Source organism: Lonchura striata, chromosome 4 (genome assembly GCF_050655825.1).
Source record: "Lonchura striata isolate lonStrDom1 chromosome 4, ASM5065582v1, whole genome shotgun sequence".
NCBI classification, from domain to species: domain Eukaryota; kingdom Metazoa; phylum Chordata; class Aves; order Passeriformes; family Estrildidae; genus Lonchura; species Lonchura striata.
In genome coordinates, this window is record NC_140706.1 from 60,558,779 (window position 1) to 60,582,859 (window position 24,081).

At 39.1% G+C, this 24,081-nt stretch overlaps 1 long non-coding RNA gene across 2 annotated transcripts; it reads right to left on the reverse strand.

Annotated features, from left to right (window-relative positions):
* Nucleotides 1-432: 432 nt before the first annotated feature.
* On the reverse strand, nt 433-24,045 carry LOC110480903 (uncharacterized). Of its 2 annotated transcripts, XR_014955203.1 has the most exons (7): nt 23,543-24,045; nt 18,222-18,278; nt 15,657-15,751; nt 13,327-13,483; nt 6,741-7,022; nt 3,688-6,140; nt 433-1,767 (listed from the first exon to the last, which is right to left on the reverse strand). It is a non-coding gene; the product is annotated as an uncharacterized LOC110480903 (long non-coding RNA). The 2 variants fall into 2 exon arrangements; XR_014955204.1 differs by lacking the exons at nt 3,688-6,140; nt 6,741-7,022.
* Between the last annotated feature and the right edge of the window lie 36 nt (nt 24,046-24,081).

A 24,081-nucleotide genomic window follows, 5' to 3' on the forward strand; every position in this document is an offset into this window, starting at 1 on the left:
CACTGCACTCTCACAGCCAGTTCTTGGACCCCATTACTGTATTGGCCTTAAAAACCTGTGGAAAGATTATGGATTTTAACTAAAGATTGATTTTGTGTCTAGATGAGCTTGCTTGTTCCCAGATGCTTCCACAGGGGGTGATCCCTGGCTGCTGAGTTTCAGTGTCTCAGCTTCTGCAAAATCCTCACCCTGTCCTTACACATCTTTCCACAGAAGAGCCTGGAGTCAGGGCAGCAGGGGCTGGCCCAGGTGTAATCATCACATTTCTCCCTTGCTGTGATCAGCTTTGCTGGCTCACAGCTAGCTTTCTCCTCAGCCATCTTTGTCCTAACAGGCCTTGAAGATACCCAGGTTTAACTTTGGACATCTTCAAGGGGAATAGTCAAATCTAGCAATAAATTATTCCATTTTAATTTAAAGCCAGAGTCAGTATTTATTACACAGGGTTTATTATAAAATGGAGTTTTGCAAAGATTTCAACTCTTTTATATCTGAGGTTTTAAGGATAAATCTCCCCAAAATGAAGAAGTAGCTGCCTACAATGAGATGTATTTTTAAATGCTACCAAAATCTGCCTAACAGCAAGGTCTTTGCTCCTCTGAAAAATTAATTTCCACCTAGCAGAGGGTTCTTGCCTTCAAGCTCAGTGTTCTGAGACAACTCCATTGCTCTCCTGTTGGCAAAATGTGTTCAGTATTTGCACAGCCAGAAATGCTGTGCCTAACGTAAGGTCTGGAACTGCACGTCAGGGCATAAAAAGTTAGGGCACATAATGCCAGAGCTTTTTCTTGGATGCATCTTAGCCTCCCTAGAGGACATACAAAAGCACCTAAAACATTAGGAAAATTAGTGTCACTGACAGTCATTTGTGATCTTGAGTCTTCCAAATGTTTTTGATCCTCTTCCCATTTTTACTCAGTTGCAATCACTCCATGTAAAAAAATAAATCTTTGCATTTGCAGAGTAAGCATTTATTTCTAGCTCTCAAAGCTCCTTCCAAAACTAAGTATAAACATTATTAGCTTGATTTTATAGCTGTCCCAAGTGGAGAGAGAGAGACCATTTACAGATGAGCTTCTATGCAGGATGTAGGCCTAACCTATAATACTTCTCCTCTGCTCCTAGCACTTCAGGCTGTTATTCTAACAAAGTATTCCCTCAAATAATGCAAAAGTTTCAGATCCATAGGTGTTCATATATTTTAGGTGTCCATATATTTTACCCCAGAATTTGAAAATATGACCACATTCCTTGTGCTTATAATTTTCAAAAGTGTTCATAGAATACAACCTTTGAGTCAAAGTCAAGCTTTTTGTTCACATATCTCAGACTACTCAGAGTGATCAAATCAAAGGTCCAGGCCACCAGGTACCATTCCTCCAGGAGAAGCCAACAGCAAATGCCTAAGAAAGTGAATAAGAAGTGGCAAACATGCAGTGACACATCCTCAGTACAGTCCCATAGTTTCTAGTGATCTAAGATATGGGGATAGCTTTTATAAGTATTTTTTAAGAATTACTGTGAATATTTGAAAGTCCCTGATAGATCTTACTCTCATTAAGTTGTCTGATTATATTTTCAATATATACAAAAAAGCGAGATTCATAAAATCCTGTAGCAGTGAGTACCATAATTAATTACAAATTGTGTGGAAAAAACCCTCCTCTCATGGTCTTTCTAGATTTCAGCTGGTATTCCTCTTTCTGCTTAATCCAGCAGGAAAAATCCCATTGGTATCGGTATGTGGGAGACTGGTCTCAGAATTACCTAGAACAAAACCAAAAAATATGTTTTAATTAAGCCAATCTGTCTTCCTCAAAAAATCTGGTAAAAGGGATTTATTATGGCAAGGCTGAAAAAGAAGTGAGTTACTCTTTTCAGATAGTAGAGGAACAAAATTACAATAAGATAACTTGGGAAACTCAAACATCAACTTTTTTGAAACATTGCTGAAACATTCTGCTATGCCTTCAGCGCAATTTTGCAGCAACATAATTTTTAAAACTGAGATAAGTATGTGTGTGGGGGGAGGGAATAATAGAATTTTCTATTAATGGAAAGCAGCCGGGCTGCAGCCTGAACTGTCGTGTCTTCCCTCCCCATAATCATGGCATTAATTACTTCATAGGTCAAATTATGTTTCTGTTTAAAAGAGTTTGGCCATCTACGTGAATCAGGGCAGGCATATTTAGATCTACTGTATCCTCCAGCATGGGCTTTTATTCTTGTTTGATGCATGCAGGGTACTAATTTAGATTTTCATTGAAGATGGCTATTTTTTCCTCTCCTGCACAATGGCAGTCCAGTTCCAAAATATACAGAACAAGCACACATTAAGCGAATCTGAGGGCAAGTATACTTCCTCCTTTGACCATATGGACAGGATTTTTCTTTAAAATAAAAAGGCCAAAAAGTGACTGGAACAATGCCCAAAGGGGAGAATGGAGACAGACATTTAAAGGTGAGCTCACTATCATCAACCAGCTATGTGGCTAGCAGCAATATATATATTATATATATATATATAATTATATTATATATATATATATTATACTACAAGAAGGGCCCAGGAGATCCTTCTTTAGAAAATAAAAGCTACAGCTATTAATATATGGGGGGAAGCTGTAGGAATCCACTTCAGATATTGATAATAAATTACACTGTTCAGATATGAGATTACACACTCAGGCAGGCAAACAGAAAAGCAGGGTTTTTGTGTGTATCAGTATTATTTAGAAGAGCTGCTCCAAAAAGTTTTAAGGAATTAGAGTGTTTCTGTCCAGAAAGAACAGCCAAGAGCTTTGGACAAAAATACTGCTCCTCATTTAAGCATATTAAGAGCCTGGATGAGACAGTAGCTCAGGGCTCACAGGGAAGGTGCTGCTTCTTATATTAAGCTGATCCCACTGTTTGTGGGAACAACTTGTGAAATTACTTTGAATGTATCAGAAGAAATAGAAAAAGCATCAAAATATTGTAGCGCATAGCAGGGCTTCTTCAGTCAATGAAATGCCCTTCACAACAGCATTAGAATAATCTTTAAGAGGGTCAGTAGTGGCCCATCAAGCCACCCACTAAAAATCAACACAAGCAATTTTGGTCTTAGAATTTTTTAGAGGATTAGCTTGCTCCCATGTGCAAAGAGATGTAGGAATTTTGTTGTTCAAAACTTAAAATAAGAAGCACAATGGAGTAGCAGGAAATAAGCCTGGAAACACCAGGATTGATAACTCTAAACACATTAAAAAATACCATGAGCTTCCTTTAAGAATTAATGTACTTCACAACCCTGTGGTATTTCAGTCATCTGTCTGGTTTGCTGGTGTTGAGATAAATGGATTCAATGTTTTTACGTTTTTTGCAGCCACAAAGATTAGACATTTGTTTATCTGTGTAACAATAGCAAATATTCTCACGTTACTCTCAGCTATGGGAGCTGAGAGCTATAGAAGGCCTTAAAACTAATGACCTTGTGGATAAGGTTGCAAGTGTTGTCATGAGTGAGCTCCAAAGACATTTCTGAACTCTGTTCAAGATCCCTCTCTTCCGATTTCTGAGCATACAGTACAAGAATTCCCACTGAAGCCCACCTTTTACCTGAGGTGTTCAGTGCTTTGTAGGATCAGAGCATAAGCAAGGCTTACAAATGAATACAATCAGAGATTGTTGGGGTTTTTTTAACTGTACCTTTTAAATTGTATTTCTGTCTTTAACACCACCTTTAAAAAAAAAAAAGTCAGACTGTAAGAGGATAAGCATAATACAGCAAGTTTGAAAAATTCCCTGACTCCCTGGCACCATAGATTCAAGTCTCGGGGTCACCGAACCCTTCACCTTTCTCAGATAGATAAGATGACTACTGCAATATTTAATACAAGATAAGCCACACAAGCATTTGACTTGGATTTGACCTCTCAGACAGCTTACAAACCCAACAGCTTGTGTAACCTGAACCTCTGCAAGCAAATGGATATTTGTACATTCTCCCATAGCTTCAAGAACTGGAGACTGAGGAAACATCCAATATCGTAAGACATGCTGAAGGCATTATCCAGAAATACTGCTGAAGCCACTTCTTTAGCTGTATCTTCAACTATCAATGGCCAAAGCTGCTACTCACCCAGGTATGAAGAGCAGGCTGAGCTTTAGGAGTCTGTACATCTGTAAAGCTCCTTTCCAGAAGGAGCTGCACCATGGAGACAAACAGTAGGCACATAAGAACACCAGACAGAGCTACAGGTCAGATCCTGCTCCTAAGTGACAAAACACTGCTTATAAACAGCTCTTTGCATGGGAAGCCTGGATGGGTTCTCTGCTGTCCTACGTGTGTCACTCTACTTGGTATGTGGCAAACACCCTGCATGGTCAGATATACAAACAAAGTATGTTCTTCACAACCAGAGAGGAAACCCAGATAGCCATGAACATCCACCCCACATGCTTTTGCTGTCCTAAGCATCATTCTGGTGGTGTAAGCTCTGGTCCACCAGAGAAGTAGGGCAGGAGATGACAGAAGGCTGCAGGTGGGCAGCATGGACAGCCACAGGCCTGGCCACACTCCACTGACTCTCCCACTCTCCCTTAACCAGGAATCCTTACATTCTTAAATTCTGTGCAAGTATTTCTACTGATATGAAGCACATATACAGTTTCAGAGCACATTAACCCTGTCTTCCCATGTGAGAAGGTTTCTCCCAGTGGCTACTGTCACAAAGGAAAGCGGTGCCTGGGGGGAGGTTCTCAGAGTCTGCCTGCCTGCTTTGCTCAAGCTTCTCATGTACCAGCAGATGCTGTCATTCATATTGCTGTGGCATCTAAATCTGCTCTGAAAAAAGTTATTATCTGTTGGTAAGGACACACATGGCTTGTCTACAGTTGAGGCTCTGCTAGAGCCACATGCAGACTAGCAATAGTGGAAAATTCTGAAGTGCAGACAACCTCAGACAGACACAGAAATAATCCAACAAATGTCAACAAATTTACAGAAAGCTTTCCAATTTCAGAAGCAGTAATTCCCTATGAAAGTATTTGCATTGTATACTTCATACTTCAGGGTGCTCTCCACATTCCTCTGAAAGTCCAGCATGAAAAATACTTGTCTTAATCCAAATGTCCTCTACATAGCAATGGAATGTTGAAATTTGTAAAATGTCAGAAACCTGGGGGCTTTTTTTCCCCCTTCTGTTGGAGCATTGGCAGAAATGTAGATGACACAAATTCAAACTGCACAGGCGGAACTAACGCCCTCCTCCTAGCTGAGTTTCAAACAACAGAGATATGTGTCTTGTTTAACAGGATTTATGAAGGCTTCTGGGGAAGTCAGGATCACTTCGAACCAGTTTGACTAAGAAGAAATAAATTAAGCCACTGCAAAAAAAAAAATAGGGAAAAGTATCAAATTTAAATTAATGAAGAAATTTTATATGTTCTTAATGCTGTGATTATTTGGTTTAAAAAACCCTAGAAAATAATAATTCAAAAATCTATTATTTCATAATGTATTTGCATTTGTCTGTTCAAATATATTAATTCCTGTTCCAATTCAGTCCTAATACAGCACTGTTTGTATTTGCAGGTGGCAGGAAAATATACGTTACTGTTTGTGATTGAAGCTATCTAATCAAGGACATATTTTTGGTACTGAAAACAAGTATAGTAATAGAATTTTATCTAGCCCATAATTTTTTTTTTTAATAATGGAAAGTATGGTACACTATAGATCACATCTGGTTATGATGAACTGGAATAAACTCCTATTTGCATGTCTATTTTTCTCTTTACTAAATAATTGTCAATGTGGTTTATTTTTCCTTATTCTGACTGATGTTGCATAACTCTTCCATGCATTATTGCAAGTCAATTCAAGCATTTTTGTCCAAACCATTTCACATTACACAACTAAACATTTAAAAAATGTGAAATCAAACTAATCTATTTTTTCTTTAGTATTATACTTGACGCTAGCCAGCACACTCCCAAATCTGAAAATACTTGCCTTAAGTTATGCAAATAGTTATAATCATTTCAGTAAGGTCACTGTCATACTTAAATATGTGTGGTTTCAGGTTCAGGAACCTGGTGACTCTTCAACAGCTCTGTGCCTGTACATCCTGCAGGTATCTATTGGCTGCAAAATGCTCCTGCAGAGGAAGAGATGAAATCCACAGGCTGGGCAACTGCTTGCAAGGGATAAATACAATCAACTTGCCAGAGGTACTTCCTTTGTGTCAGATTGCTGCAGTCAGGAGCACTTGACAATCTGTACCTTCAAAGGCAACAGTTCAAGGTGGCTAAAATCAGTTTCTTCAATCTGACATAAACAGGTATTAGGGATTGTTTCCCTGACAGAGACAATGAGCTGACCTAGATTCAGATGCAAAGGTTATTTATGTGTAAATGTTACATGTATTACTAAAGTTATAGGATGCTTTTAACATCAGAATGAATATTGCATGGTAATGGTTCTAAATAATTGTGTAATGAACAATAAGATCTGAGATCTGCTGACCCTGATGGAAGTGACAGTAGACTGCTGCTGACATAGTCCAGGCTGACAAAGGGACAAATATGACATTGCTAGGAGCAAGTCACCTGCTCACTTTCTTCTTTTTACCTATAAATCAGCACTAACTGGGTGTTACTACCTAATATGGAAATGCCCTCCTTTTATTATAAACACGTACACATCTGTACATATATACACATATATCTCACATATAAAAAAACACACACATACTTACATGGAAAAAAGATATTCTAAATGAGGATTCCTTGGCCTTCTGGAATTTGCAGAGACCTCTCATTGCCTTCTTCCAAAATGCACAGCTCTGAGTTAATTTGTTTTATTAATTTTACCCAAGCAAAGTTTTCTTTCCTACTTCTGTTTGGATGATTTTTCAACTGAGCTTCTAGGTAAGCTCTGTTCCAGCCATGAATAACCAGTAACTGTTATATGCCACACTTTCCATGAGCTGCTGTTGTATGGATTGCTCACCACATGGATTTGGAAGATGACAGAGTTCCTATGACAGCAGAAGACAAAGCATTACTGAGTTAATTTCAACTGCACTCCCCTCTAGGGAGTGGTGAACTCCTGTTTGAGCTGGTGGTGGGACAGACTCCAGCTCTTCTCCAGTGAACATATTCCAAATGGCAAGAGACAGTATTTCCAACCCTTTATTGCAATGGGCTTCTTACACCAAGGTTTCATTCTGAGATCTTTCCTGTTATCTCAATGACTTTTTCACATGTGGTTTGGGGACTTTATATCCTGTGGTGTCCTATACTATCTTAACCTTTTTTTTCCTTTTGAGCAAGCTGGTTATGGCACTGTTAACAAGGTGATGACACTCCGGAGCTGCATCTCTTTTCTCTACATGACTTAATTTTCACGCAATAAATGGTATATATTAAAAATAAGGAAGAAATCCAATTTTAAATATTGCCTTACGATGTTCACCTAAAACAATGTTTCCTTCCAAAAAAGATGGGATGCAAATGATTTTAATAAAATGGCAAGATCTGAGGAAGTTAATGATCATTTGATTTTACAGTGGCCAATAGCAACTGAATATTTCAATGTAGACATGCTACATTTTAATGTAGACATTAAATAGACATGTTCTCTGTCCTAAGATCATAAAACAGAGAAGGGAAAGATAACTATGAAAAAGTTTTCAAAATTTCAGTGACATTTAGGTGAGCAGGTTTTGTGCATGTTGAATATTTTTGTACCTCTAGAAATTGCGCATTCCATAAAATAATTGTGATTTTCTTTTCAGGTATCTTAATAATGGTGTAAATTTTATTTGGGGTTTTCTTATTGAAAAATTAGCATATTTCATTCTAATATAATTAATAATATGCTCTGGGGAGGAAAATTAAAGAGGCAAGAGTATGTGAAAATAGGGTCAAGCAGCATGAAAATTCTTTGTGACAACAGCATTCCGGTGGAACCAGCTCAAGAGTCAGGAGCACAGGAGAAACAACCTGATGAAACTTGGCCTCAATAAGCAGAGTTCAAACATAATGGGAATCAGCAAACAGAAGCTTCAAAATATTTACACATATTCAGACAGAGAAGGAAAGTTCACATCCATAATGAATGGTCATTAGGGAAAAAAAATCAAAGCAAAACAAAAGCAGATTTTTAGACAAAGCTGAATTTAAACCAGGGCTGATTACAGCTGCTTTAATGACTGAACCAAAGATTCAGCTCAACTCTAGTTAAACCATAATCTGTCAGATAGCAGCTTTTTATTACAATTCTCTGCTGAGTCATTTGGTTTGTGGAAGAAGCATGGTTCTGGCATCATAATTGAAATTATGACAACTATGAAATCAGTCTTATGATGTAAAAGGGTAATATCAAGCTCATTTACTAATCTTCATAGTTTGCCCAGGATACTTTTTGTCCAGGAAACCCAAATGCTACAGAGTTTAGCAGCCTGTAAGACTTACAGTAGTGGTAGTCCATTAGTTACCTTCTCAAAAAACCCCTGCAGTGTATGCAATCTTCTTAAATTCCCTGGGGCTTTTTTCATTTTACAAATGGAGAGCCTCATAAGGGTCTTCCCATAGACAATATTATGAAGTGTTCAAACTTGTGAGTGACATAAATAAGTGGTTTCCAAACAGAGGTGTACATACAAGATGTATATAGATAACTTCTGGATGGTAGATGATGTTATGTTGCTGCTGCCAATGAATGGACTTTTTAAGATGATGGACTGCAAACTGGGGTACACATAAGACAGACCACTGGGATGAAGGAAGACATTCTTTATGTGTGCCTCATTGATATATATATATTTTAAATAATTTAATAGATTTAATTGTCAACTAATTTTCAACTCATCCTTTTAAAAAATTATATTTTGTGCATGTTTTATAATATATATGTTAGTACAGTAGCACATGTATAGAATTAATAAATAAATAATTTATTGTTCATAGAGTGGGGGTGAATTTTTTTGCTAATAGGTGTATATGATCCAAAATATATGGAGACCAGCATTTAAGGATTAGCCCCTGACTGACTGAAGTGGGACTCCCATTATTTGAAAATTCTTCTCTAAGAGGTTGACAAATGTCTCTTGGGACTTGTTGCAAAGATCACTGAGACAAATGGAAGCCTTTTGTAAAAACTTCCAGTGGATTTGGATCAGGCCTGTCAGAATTTCAGCAGCAGAGGTAAGAAGAGGTATCTGTCATTCCTGAATCCTGTACCTACATTGCTGCTGACATTGCTCTCCACAAAGTATTGTATAGATGCAGAAGAAAGAAAATGTGCTTATGTGTAATTCTGCATAGCAAAGGAGTAGTTTTATGGTGAATAAAGTACTGATATGGGGCAAGAAAAACACCTCTTGGATCACAGTAAAGGTTACAGCTAGCAAAACAAATTTAGCTGCCAGCTCTGTACTTTTTCTAGCGTTATACAACATAATCATAACACGCAGAACACTTGACACTGCTGCTATAAAATAACTGAATGCACAGCCCACTAGTTTTGACGAACAATCGCATTCTATGATCCTAAAAAAGGAAACCATCTTTTTCCTTAGCCCCTGCCTTGTCCACTCAGGGCACAGTGCTGCTGCTAACAAGTGGCACTCTGTGGTGTGAGGCACAGCCCTCTCCTGCCATGGGCTGCCTTCCTTATTGGTGGCTGTGCCCACCGGCCACTGATAAACCACCAGCTTCTCACTGACTTCAGGCCCACAGCCTGGACAGGAGGTGTGCCCATCCTTGATGCCAATCCTGCTGTCCCTCAGGCAGCACAAAGGCATGCTCTTTTCTTGGATCTGAATGATTAAGAAAGGCACCTGGAATACAGCTATTGCTGCCGCTGCACTCTAGAAATGTGGTGATGTAATCCAACACTTTATGCACTAGAAACTATTCTATCACTAGGAAAAAAGGTAGGTGCACTTATTCAAACATCTAAAATCAATCATCAGCTACCAGGAATAGATCATATCTGAAAAGTTATTGCTTATCCTCCTCAGTTTCAGTAGTGACTTCACTAGAGAACTGTCTCTAACATGCCTAAGTGGAATGGGAGGGTCAGAATGAAGGAGTTTACAGCATCAGCATATTTTTCTTTCTGTGAACCTCCTTCTACTAAATGAAACTTCTTTCCAGTTTTCTCAGCTGGCTTTTGGGCTCCATATGGATCTACTGCAGCCCTCTCCATTGTACTATATATAAAAAGATGACTGACACCTCCCAGACATTTTTAGTTTAATAAAACACATGGTTATTAATGATAATTATAGAGGACATAATTGAAATTGCATTAGCTCTAGAAAAATGCACACATATAAAACCAGGGCAACACTTAATGCTGACACACTACTGGTCCATTTTTGTTAGTATATCAATAGGACATTGATGGATGGGTCTGCACTGGCCTGCTCTCCAGGCATTGCCACACTCGCTGTGGCTGCTGCTGTAATTTCGATCTATACACAAGGGAGGGACTCAAATGATTTCAGAGGGTGCAGAGGGGCTCATTCATTAGTCTGGCCTCATAAAAACTTACTCTAGTGCAAATATCAAACGGTCTACACCTATTTTAATGCAATTAAAAGACTGCACAATTCAATGTCACAACAAATATTCCCCTTCAGACACTCACTAATGATCTTAGCTCTTAGGAGAGAGTTTTGCTTTCCTTTCCTCAGTGTCAGGTCACTATATCTGGTTGGCCTTTAGGAGGCAGCAGAAGTCAGATCCTGGATGGCCAAGTGGCTACAGGTAGTCTCTGGCATCACCAAGCCACTGTAGCCTTGGAAGCTGTTCAACAGACATGCTTCTCTCCATGCTCCTGGCCAAGTAGGTGTGCTGGTGTTGGCTTGGGGAAGCTTAATTTTTTCCATAGTTAGCTAGTATGGGTCTATGTTTTGGGTTTGTGCTGGAAACAACAGGGATGTTTTTGTTACTGCTGACGGAACAAAGGCCTTGTCTGCCTCCTATTCCAGCAGCGAGGGGCTGGGGGTGCACGAGGAGCTGGGAGGGGACACAGCCCAGACAGGTGATTCCAACTGACCCAAGAGATATCCCATAACACATGGAGACATGCTCAGCACGTAAAATTAGGGAAGAATCAGAGGGGGATGTTCAGAGTGATGGTCTTCCCAAGTCCCCATTACATATGATGGACCCCGGATTTCCTGGACATGGCCAAACACCTATCTGTCCTTGGGAAGTGGTCAATGAATTCCATGTTTGGCTTTGCTTGCACCTGTGGCTTTTGCTTTACCTATTAAACTGCTTTTATCTCAACCCATGAATTTTGTCACTCTTACCCTTCCAGTTCTCTCCACCATCACACCAGGAAGTGGGCTGATTTTCTGGCTGGGGTTACACCACAGCAAGCACTGCTGATAATTTCTGTATCTCGCTGCTGAACTGTCTTGAAGATCACTGCTATTGTTAGTGTAGCAAAAAGGTCCTGGAACTGCCTCCAATCCCTTTACAATTACAATATATGTCCCATTATTTCTATTATTTATATTTCCATAAAAGGGGAGTCGCAAAATGTTTAGGTGGCTTATCCAGTATACAAAGCAACATCAAAGTGGTAATTCTTATTAAATTCTTGGGGAAAAGAGCATATTTGACTGAATGATGATGCCTCTCAACCATAAATTACAATACTTGGATTCAGCACTTTCAAATCTATGAGCTGTTTGGTCTTTGACAGATGACTAATGAAATAAACTGCTTTTATCCTCCAACACCCAAAGAGAAATGGGGTATATTTCAAGCCTGTTTTAGGAATGAGCCCATTGTGGAGCAGAAAAAAAGGTGGTGGTTCCCAGGAAACTTTTCATTATAAGTCCAACCAGGTAATTTTCTGGACACACGTGTATTATATTAAGAATAGAAAGTCCAAGGAAGCAGACTGGCAGAATCACACCATGCAGAAAAGGGCTAGGTTAAACTCATACATCCCCATCCACAACCAAGAGCCCCCACAAAGCCCCATGGGCTGCACATGAGGCAGGGGAAGGCTGCTGAGGTTTGGAAGGAAGTCTGTCACACAGACAGGTGGATCCCACAGCACAGACCATTCCAGCTTCATCTCTTCCCTCTTTGCCAGGAGCACCCCAATCTGCCATTCACAGAGGTGAACTAGGGAAGGGCACAAAGCCCACTGGACACCTTCATAACGTTTATGTTTTTCTGAACATGGTCTCTATCATTGTTTTATAATCTGGAGCATGTCAACTGGAGATAAAGAGGAAAGATGACTGAGGAATTAAATTATCTGTAGTGCTGAGCAAGCCTTTTTCAGCCCACTGTGGTTTAAATTTGTCACCTGACATGATAAGGTAGAAGAGGTTATGTCACATTTCAGCTCAAGATGCAGCTGCCTGGGAAGGCCTAACATCCCTCATTAAAGGGGACAGTGCTTGACCCAGCACTGAGGTTAATCCTGAAGTATTCCCCTGGAGCCAGGATTGTGGGTCCTCATTACCATCACTCTCTGAATGTTGCTCTAAATATGGGCACCCTAATTGATAAACAGAATCAGTTTGTTTCACACCTCAGAGACAAGCAGCTAGAATTTGAGATGGATATCCTTTGATAGGCAAAGAGGGCAATTTTAATTTTTTTTCTCGTGCATTAGGTGTCGGCAAAACTTTAATCAATCTTCATGTGATGCCAATAGTTCACAGATAGAGATGCAGTGCTTGAAGGAAATAGATTATCTTTTCCCACTGTGACCTGCTATTTCTGAGGAGTGTTTGATGCAAGTCTAAAGAAACTGCACACTCTGAATTTGAAAGGACCATTAACCAGGAAAAATTAACAAAATACTTAGAAATGACTGAGCTCAGCTGGCCAGTTTTCCAGCTATGACCTTTAATTCTTCATAAAGAGAAGGTTCTTTAAAAATCAAACATTCTCACCAATCTGGTTAATTAAACAGAATGGCAAATGTTACCACATGTGTGGATGGAATCCAAAAGTTTGGGCTGAAGAAAAAAATTGCAGTTATAACCCAGCCTTTAATTTAAAGAAAAAAAATATTTAAGCATATGGTATAATATTTTATGACCCTGTGAGAGTATTGTAAATATATAATTGCACTAAACATATATAAATATTGCACTAAACATTATAAATAAACTGTGAATGAAATAGTTTCTCCCTAAAAAAATTTATTAGAATACTCAGCATATACATACATACATATACATACATACATACATACATACATATATATATATATATATATATATATATACATAGGAGGGAGTGTAAGCACACTAGCAAAGTGCTTTAACTTGTAAGCCATATTAAGTTACTTACATGAGACTCAAACTGATAAGTGCAGATTGTCTAGGTACATCTGACTGTCCTGGTCCAGCAGGGATGTTGTCTGGCTGTCCAGGCCAAGAGCAAATGAAACCATAGGCACTGCCAAGAAAAGACGTCAACACTGGATTCTTTTGGTAGCTTGCTGTCTCTAGAGATGAAATTTGGAAATGAAATGTTAAAAAAATGAAGCTTTGGTACCAGCAAACCATGGAGTTTCTGTTGAAAATAAGTAGTTGCCAGCCTGTTGATCCTATTGATTAATTATAGTCTCAGGTATAAATTGAGTGCCCCTTTCCCTTAATGTCTTCAGAAGGACAATGGGAATACAGTATAAAAAGCAATTGAAATTGGCTTATTTACAGTCATTGCCCTTAAACCTGACAGAGTAAAAAGACAGGGTCTGGAGGTCCTGTCACAAATGTGATATCTCCACATTATTACCTCAGTTAGCTGTGTTCTGTAGTAGGCCATCATGGCTAGTGTTCATAAATAAGAAGTTGTGTTTGTAGAAGTTAATTTCTATTAAGATTATTTAAGAGATTTCATGATAGCTTTCATAACTTCACACAGGACATGATCTACTGCTGAACTGTAAAAAATAAGTCCTGCTTCTGACTGTACCCTCACACTGCCATGGCATCCTGCTGCTAATACTTACAGTGCTAAATCCAAGTTTAGGCTTGAAGAATTAGATCATACTTCCTTTTTCCTTTCATCACACTAGAAGGTGTGTCCTCATTACCTGAGTACTTGGTTAAATATGTCCTGGCTGTTCTCTTTCATCAGCAGGAAATTATGAGCTCCTGGTACAATATGCAATTATTTAAAAAGTGTATTATCATAGCACCTAATGGTCCCTTGCACTTGGCACTGGATAAGCATGTTGTAGAGGCAAAGAACATTGCCAAATCATTCTCAATTCAATTATGAATAAAGATACAATAGAGGGATACATCATGGAAAGCACAAACAAATGAGACTGGTTAATGTAAAATAGAAGATTGAAAAATGTTGCTTTGATGTGGCTCTTCTTCCACATTTCAGTCTTCCAAGAAATGTTAAAAATAGCTAAAATCCCTTAATTTCTTCCCTAATAATACTTTCCCAGGTGACCATATGCCACAGGGATGCTGCATGATCACAAATGGGAAAAATACCAAAGATCGTAAGGGGAATGAGTCATGAAGCAGCAAGACCTGTTCTAAAAATATTTACAAACCCTTAGTTAGAAGAAAAAAAAGTCTGCTGCAAATAGCACTTCTTGGACAACAGGATTCTTTTTACGGACAAACAGCACATGTAACATAACAAATGGAAAGCTTTTCATGTGAGACCAGTTTTCAAAGGGCTTATGAATGCCTCTCTCCTGAATTTCTTCTTCAATTTCTGCTTAAACTATCCTGAGTCTTGCATATGGAGAAGGAATAAGCTTAATCGGGGCAACTGTAAGCCTTTCATCAATTCAATTATCCAGTAAAGGGCTCACTCGCTGAACTCGGCCATAAAATGTTAGAGTCGCAGCACTGCTCCTGTCTATCAGCTTGTGTCCCTGGATTCTTTGTACCCTTAGGGATGTTTTATCTTTTGAGAAATGTGACAGTCTGCCTTTGGAGACTGGCCTCAGCACAGCTCCATAACCAATATATTGACAGATATAAGGCAGCATGGAAAGCAAAGCAGTTCATGACTTGTGTCTGTCAAGCTGCTTTCCTCTCCAGACACAGGACCTTTAAAAGTTATTGCAGGGCCTTTCAAACCATTACCTTACATTACTGACACCAGATTTATTTTTATAGGGATCTATGGATCTACAGCAGTATCACATTGTATCTCATTTCCCAGTATTTTTACTTTCTGGATAATATAATTGAAATATTATCATAACTCTAAGCATACACAGGACTTACCTTCAAAAGGTACCTTTGCTGTTGGAATAACAGGCTTAAAATGGGGAGAACAATTCACTGCTACCGTCAGTTTTTCTGACATTTTCTACTGAAATGTGACTTGATTGTTTCTATATGTAAACTTGAATTTGCAATTTCTCTTCCATTTTGAAGAGGGAGGAAGGGAGACCATTGTTTCAAAGTAAATGAAAACCAATCACATCACTCCTAAAAATATACTAATCTATAAAAATTAAATTCAAAAGAACAGAAGGGCTAGCAGTGGGATATTACAAGCATCCTCATGAGGTCAATCATCATTTCTGATTTTGCAGGACACAGAGATACACAGCTGTATTGACGTGAGTGCATCATGTTGGGGATAACACTGTACTAACTGTTCAAAGCTGTGATTTCCTCCTTGTTTTACCTTACCTGACTGTCGCTGTTTCTGTGCCCCAGCACCCTGGTTAGGAGAACATGATGGTTGAGAGGCTCTGGAAAACCAGTTTCATTTAAAATCAAGATTTCTGCAAAGATAATAGAAAACAATATAATTACTTCTTATGCTGCTCTTTTCCTCCTTATTGCAATCCCTTCAAGATCGAACTGCCAAAACACCAAACGACATAATATCTAAAGTTGATTTTCTGAAATTTTAGTTTGGAGGAAGCAACTGTCTTCAGGAGATACTGTCTCTATATATGTGACAACGTATTTTAATTTCCTGTCTTTAATCAAAGTCACCAGCCTAATGCTAGCACAATGTACTTATTGGACCTTGAGATTTCTTGCCATTTTATGGCCTTTTAATCTTATGTTCTTGTATATGATGTTTAAGAATGGTGCGTCTTGAGAATGACATGATAAAAGCTTTCAGTCAGGAACTGGGAGTACATTTAAGAAATGCACATTTTAAATCAGCCTTTAAAATCACTGGCAAATATTTCCTAGACAAAGTAGTAAATTCTCTGGTCTAATGTAGAATGAAATAGGTTTTTGGTACTGGGTTCCTATCCTTTCTCTCAATGAAATAATCATGTGTCCAGGTTATATGTGGACTATATTGCTGTCAATATCACTTTCAAGTTATTAGGTCCAATCAATGCTGGATAAAAGGAAAAAGGGTGGTCAACAGGCAATCTGGCTTTCAGTTTAACACTCCCTTGAGGATTTTCATTATCCTTTCCTTTTCTGTTCTCAAGGTTAGCTCGAGCTAGACTATTTGTAGCTTCAGCTTCCTGGAGATAATGCACATCCACAATAGCCTTGCTCCTCCAACGTCAGAGTGCCCTTCCACCTGAGTAAGCAGAGTCCTGTCTTTTTTCTATTATTTGTGACCTTTTCCTAGGTTAAAAGGTGACTCCTGAAGCAGACAGGTTTCACTTCTTACGGTGATTTCAGTGCAAAATGCACACTTCTACCTTGTTAGAAGTGACATCACTGTACATTAAAGACACCATATCTCCTTTCATATTAAAATGCCTGTCAGTTCTGCTGCTCAAAGGCTGTAAATCTGCCACAGTATCCTGTGCTTGGGAGCTTTCATTATGAAAATATGGAAGATAAGCACTCTGCTTTACTGTCAAAAGGAAGAAGTAGTTTGGTAGTAATGAGGTTACTTTAAAAATAAATACACAATTCCTTAAACATAGGTTACTTGATGTGGGGCAATTTTTGAAAGCAATCTTTTTTATCTGAATTCCTAAAAATATTCAATCTTAAAATATAGGATGAGTAAAGCATGCTTATACAGTCCTGTAGAATATAGTAATGCATAGCTAATCATAGCATTTGTTCATGCAGTAAATCATTAGATTTTTCTTTGACTTCGGCCCTCCAGCTTTGAGAGAAATGACATACTAGAATTTAACCTGTTTTCCATCTTTATATAATACAGATACAAAAAGACTTGTATGTTCTGCAAGACGCAGCTGTTATGCACTTGACTGTAGAAAATACAGTCAGTAGAAAAATACCTCCTAAACAGCAAAGGAAAATATAAATAATTATTGATCATTTTCTCCCATGGCATCATTAAGATCTTAATAATACCTTCCTACTACATAAACTTTTCATCCATTGATCTGAAAGCACTTTAGATATATCATTCTTGCTGTTTTACAGAGGAGAGGGTGAGACACAGAGAGGTGAGATGAGCTGCCTCAACATTTGAGAGTAGCTCAGCAGCAGAAGTGAAAGCAGATCCTCCCTCTCTGGACTAACCTGTCCCACGCTTGACTTGCTCATTTCCAAACTTCAAACTGGAAATTTGCACTGTTTGTTGGTGTAACTCTGAGGTGTTTACACAGCATGTGGTTATTAATTTATTATTCATAATTCAACAATGGGATAAATTATCACAGATATTTCTTTATTATTACAAAAAAAAATTAAAAATCTCCTTATCCATTTTGTGCAAAAACACAAATTCATTGTTATTTCCCATTTCCACCAGAATTCCTTCCAGCTGAGGAAACTTAAGCATGTGAGCATAGCATGTGTATTTTCACATTTCATCTTTCAAATGATATCCTCCATTGTTGATACTCTGAGGAGCCAAAATGAGCATTTTAAGAGTTATTTATGGGCAATGAAGCCTTTCACCTCCCAAGCATTGATTTTAATGTCCAAACTCTACATCCAGAGACAGGAATTTATATTTAGGCTGTCCAATGTGCATTATATGAAATCAGTTGGTAATGTCAATCCCAAGAAGACAAGCAGGCAAAAGCCATGGTGGGGAAAAAAAGCCCAACAAAATAAAAACAGAAAAAGAAAAAAAAAAAGAAAGGAAATTATTTGGATGAGGCAGGTGAATGCATAGGAAAAATGTAGTAGCTGAAGAGGTGACACAGTTGGGACATGATCTGATGAGGTAAGACCAGAGGATTGCACACATCATGGAGGAAACCAAAAACATGTGCCACTCAATGGAGCTGGCAGCAAAATGGAACAAGAACCAAAGAAAAAACATGTGAATGCAGTGTGCTTCTTCACCTTCTACTTTCTCCTGGAAGCAGAGAGGATTTTCTTCCTCTTTGTAGCATGAAGTCCCTGCAGAGAGAGTAATGAGAGCTGTAGTTCTTTAACGATCCAAGTCATAAGGATTTATAACCCGTTTTACAGCAATGTTGCCAACACCTTCCTGGCTTCAAAAGCCTGCAAGGACTGATCAGGCTTCTGTATCATCTGTCTTCTGCTCACAAGGGGCTTTTGAACCTTTGCAGTTCCACTGTCACAAACCCTGTCTATGCTGAGTGCTTTTGTAGAATTCTCCACTGTTTCCAACATCCATGCAGGTCCAGCAGCAGCAGCAAGAGTGAGATTTCTAATGCCAGGTGGTCTGGATGGCTACAGGCACTTTATGCTACTTCCCTCTCAATTTTCCAGGTAGGATCAGGTGAGTGAGAAAAGATGGTTGTTGTTTTTTGCCCTAAAGCTCCTACAATTCCTTGGAGAGATGGAGCTGCACTGATGGCACAGATGGCAGTTTTGCCTGAAAGGTGTGAACCACACTGTGGAACAGTGAGTCAGTTGCCCACATCATTCCCCTCTCTTAGAAGATAGCATTTCTCCAAACCTGCTATTGCAGATCCGGAAGAGTTAGTACCTAACCATCAATATTGTTTTATGTAATTTTTCCAGGAATATACTTTTTCTTGTAAAACCAGACAAGAAAAAAGTATAGAGGAATATTTTCTGGCATGTGTGAACACCGGGGAATCAGATCTGAACAGTGTGTTTGAGGTTATACTACTTCAGAAACTGCAGACCCCGAGGACTGGGTCACAGGCAGTCATACCAGATTGACAGATCTCTATTTATAGATAGAATCGTTACTTTCACTAGTGTATACATTGAATTTATATTACAGTTAAAAAGACAAGAGAGTTGTATAATGTATTCTGTGAAAAATTAACTTTTGACTTAACATGAAACTTTATGCTATTATTATTTTCCTAGCAAAACCATTTATTTCATATAGATACAGCCTTCTAATCTTCCCTTTTGATTTTGTTGTTATATTACAAAAGAATTGCATTCTCTTTCATTCCCTTCACAAAATAATGACTTTTTAGTCAATAGCCAGAAATTTGGGCCTATTGAAAAATACCAGCTCACAAATGCTCTAGGAGTGGCCTAACATTGACATTAAATTGCATTTTATTTTTAAAGTTATTGAGCTCTCCTGTTAGTAAGTGGTGATGATAACATAATCCCCATAATTCTACATGTTTAAGGTGGCTGAACACACTTTAACCTTCCTTTTCCATTGAAAATCAGGACAAGGTATATATCGTTATTACCACACTACACATCTGACTCATGCTTACTTCATATCCCCAAGTCTGCATCAGAAGCATTTCTAGGGAGCTGGGAACCAACTTTGCAAATGTTTTGCACCAGCAGGTGAGTTTAAAGTTACCACTTCAACCCCTTTTTTTGCTTAAACTTGATATCAGAGTTTTCAACCTGAAGTACTGAATCAGCTTCATCAAACTGCATGTGGGGAAGCTTACATTTGAATGTAATCTGGAATTGATACTCCACAAGCAAAATATTTAGAGTGTGTCTTTACCCTGATGTGAATATTCTATAGTCTAAGCACAAAAGGCTTTGCTCCAACTCTATCATATTTTAGAAAAAAAATCTAGCTAAGTGGTGCGAAAAGAAATCAAGAAGGGCTTCCAGCCTTTGTTTAATAGAAAACACAAACCTGACATGATCTGTCACAGTATATTTTAACTGGACAGAAACTAGGAAAGACAAATATGTGACAAAAGGTCATCATGTCACTTAAGCCATATAGGAGGAGATGAACATCCCAAGGGGGTGAGCACAGTATAAGAAGTTGAAGATGACAGAATTTTGTTAGGCTCTTCTATCTAAAATCTATAGGTCAAACCCAATACTACTTTGAGTAAGGTTCCATTCAAAAATATATTAACTTTTTAGTTGAGAACATGGAAGGAAATTAGTAGTTCTGATGATCCTAGCACATCATGGGAAATAATGCTGGATAACTAAGCCTCTGTTTATGGAGAAAAACATCTTTGAAGTTTTACTGTATAGGCACATACAATCATTCACATGCTGGGAGGCTTGAACTCTCCCATCCAAATGCATCCAAAGGGGAATATCAGACCTCTTAATACTCATTAAAAAGCCGGGCCCTTGGGAAGCAAAGCACTCCCAGGAACTCGGAGGGGGTTAAGTGAACTCTGAAAGCTTCTGAGGCTCTTCCTTTCCTTTTGACGGAACTGAAAGTGTAGGAGACAGAGAGAAAGCCTCTGAGTTCTAACATTGTTCTCCCCAGCTCCCTGGAAGAACTGCTGACAGTTCCTTGTCCACCAGGAAGTTTGCAGAGGAGAAAAGGGAAGAAGGTCCCAATACTTCCTTTCTTTCTCTTGCTTCTTCATGCACCCTTCACTTCCTTAATGTCTTATTCCTCACACTCAGAACATCAGAAGAAGACAGTTCTAAGAAGCATAAATCACAGTGAAAGAACACAGCTCCAGAAGGAAGGTTTTGAGACCTCAGGTGTATTTTCAGTAACTCACAAATGTATCCTAAGTAATGGAGGAGTAATTAGCAAAACTTCTGCTGGCTTTAGTGAGAGCAGAATTTTGCCTTCCACCTCTCAAATCCCAAAAATGTACTGTCATGTTTACTTCAGGGCCCTCAAGAAACCCTGCAATATCAATGCTAATCTTGAATTGCAGAGCTTCTCCATATCAACACTATTTCATGGAGGCTGATACCTCCTTCTACCTCCCCTCAGAGAACAAGAAATGCTCCCCTGGATTTGGAACTTGATCTTGTCTCTTACTTTATTACATAACTTAAAAAAAAATTATTTCCTCTTTTTCAAACCTAAGAAGACACTGAAGTTAATTGTTAAAATCATGTGATATGCTGTGATTTGGGCCAGAATGGATTTGTCCTCTCTGACAAAAGTTTCAGGTGAGAACTGTTTAAAGATTGAGGCTTTTATTCATCCACTGGGTGTAGCTGGGGATTGTTAGGTTGAATTCAAAATGGGCCACAGACATTCTTTTGTCATCTGGATTGTTGTTGATCTGCACTTAACTTATATAAACGATGTGCAATTCACAGGAAAAGGCTCCTTCTGACCCATTCTGTGTTCTGTAGCCATCTCACTCTGAAAATGCTTTTATTTCAAGTAGCTGGGAGAGAAAAATCTTCCTAACTTTAAAGTGGGTTTTATTGCTAGGAGAGAGAAGAGAGAGAGCATGAGTGAAAGTGAAATCCCATTTAATTTTTAAAGTTAACGGTAAAGTTTTAATTAGGTCCTCTGAACAAGGATTCTGTGAGGCTTTGTGTTTAAGAGTTAGCAATAGATCCACAGACTTCCATCTTAAAGTTCAGTTGACAAAGGCCAATACAACTCTTTACTTTGTAACTACGTAACCATTTATGTTTGAGGTGAAGATGTTAATATGGAAATTTTGTGAGCTGGGAACGACTAAGAACTCTATCATCGTAATTTATGACCTTTCATCTGAGGCCAAATGTAAAGGCAATTGCAATTGTTCTTTATCTCAAGGCCAGCACATAGCAGATGTGTGAAATTTGGAGTGCTAGACATAAACTTTTATTACCAAATTATAAATAATTTCTATCACTTACAATGTTCACCTTTCAAGTTCATCTTGATTAAAACACAAGGGCAGCATCTCGCTGATTTCCATGAGTTACACAGCTGAAAAAGCTCTACCATGGTACATTAGGAAAGGATAAAGCAATGCAGTATTTAAAACAATCTACTGACATCCAGGTATGCAACATTTTAGATAAAAATACTTTTTCATCTAGAGGACAAACAAACAAAAGATAATCATCAGCCAATGACATCTGAATTTTATTTTCACTTTTGGAGATTTGGAACCTTAAGGATTCCATTTAAGGCTAATTTACCTCTAGGAACAGCACATGAGACAGCACTTTGAGACCTCTGGCACACCAAGGAAAATTACCCAAGATTTAGGTTCATGACTTGGTCTCAAACTGTGGAAGAAAGGAGCTAAGGATACAGAACTCACCAGTCTCAATGCCCAGGATTCAAATCTGATGTGTTTGTTTGTGAGGTTCACAGGCTGTGAAGCAGGAAAGTACACTGATTTTGTTGACTGACAGCAGACAATCAAGGTATCCACACAGGTAGAAACTGTAATTAAGTGTAAGCCTCAGCTAGCTAGAAAGCAGCCTATTGAGCAGAAAGCAAAACAGCTCATCAGTTTCTGATGGCTCAAAAAAACCCATAAAAGCTCTGAAGGCAAACTTGTAAGAAATAAAACAAAGAGGAAGGCTCACAAAACAAGGTGTCCCTGGTTGGATTTGCAAAATTGCCATGAAAATTTACCAGCCCAGACATGAAAGCTTTATTTGCCAAATCTTTATACTGGAGATTAATAACAATGAAAACAGAAATATTCCCTTATCAAAGCATTACTCACTGAAAGCCAGGAAGCCAAATAAAACTTTGCAAGTCTGCTCCCTGGAGTAACTATTTTATGTTCCTTTTCTGCTTCAAATACTAGATATAATCAAGCACAGTTGGATGCTCCTGATTAACATGACGGTTGCCTGGAAACACAAGCACAGTGTGGCCAAACTTCCCTGTCCCTGCCTGTGCTTGAACTCTGGGACAGGCAGGTGAATAAGGTCAGGTTTGCAGCTCTTGCCTCTTAAAAGCCTTTTAGTCTAAGCATTGGAGAAAAAATTGTTACTGGACACGTGTTCAAAAAGAGAAGATAAACAACTCCAGAAAGAAGTGAGAATACAAATCTGTGTTCTGAAAAGCCATGGTACATTTTCTTTGTATCATGAGAATTGAGAGGTTTGACAAGATACTAAATCAATACAGGACAGATAAAAAACCCAACAAAACAAAGCAGTCCAGAAGCTTTCACAGATTATTAACTCTTGTCATAGTATGAAATCGTAAAAAAAAAAAAAAAGAAAAAAAAAAAAAAGAAAGAAAAAATAAGTATTTGAAGTATTTTCCAGACATCAGGGGATAGCTGCGAGAAAGGAGGAAAAACAAGTGAGATGATGGGGAGAAGCAGAAGAGTAGAAGGTGAGTTCAGTTTCTTCGTATGCCAAGTTATTCCCAGGTGACTTAAAAAAAAAACAAAACTTATCTGTGTTCACTGATTCCTCTGTGAAATGACCTTCAGCACTTCCCTGGCTGGTCCTGGACAGATCCCTGTGAGGTGCTCACTATGTCTCTGATAAGGACAAGATCATTTGAGAATTAGCAGGGTCTCATTAGAATAGAATATAATAATGAGTACCGTATTGGGTATCAGGAAGAATTCCTTCATGGAAGGGGTGATTCGACATTGGAATGGGCTGCTCAGGGAGATGGTGGGGTCACCATTCCTGGAGGAGACTGGAAAGCAAAGCCTGGAAGCGGCCCTCAGCTGGGCAGCGCTTGGACTCGCTGGTCTCTGAGGCCTTTCCCAACTTCACTGATCCTGCGGGGCTTTTCCCCACAAGACACCCTGTAAACCTTCCACACTGCAAGATTTCTCTCCGATGGGGTGTTATTTCGCGCGGAATCCCAATCAAGCCATAAAAACCCCTCACCGCCGTGAAGGGGCCGGGACTCCCCCCGCCAGACCGCGGGGTGGGGCCAGACCCCTGAGGGCGCGCCCGCCCCGGGCCGCCTTCGACCCGCGCGATCTGTCCCGCCTTCGACCCGCGCGATCTGTCCCGCCTTCGACCCGCGCGGGCCGTCCCGCCTTCGACCCGCGCGGGCCGTCCCGCCTTCGACCCGCGCGGGCCGTCCCGCCTTCGACCCGCGCGGGCTGTCCCGCCCGGCCGCCGTAGC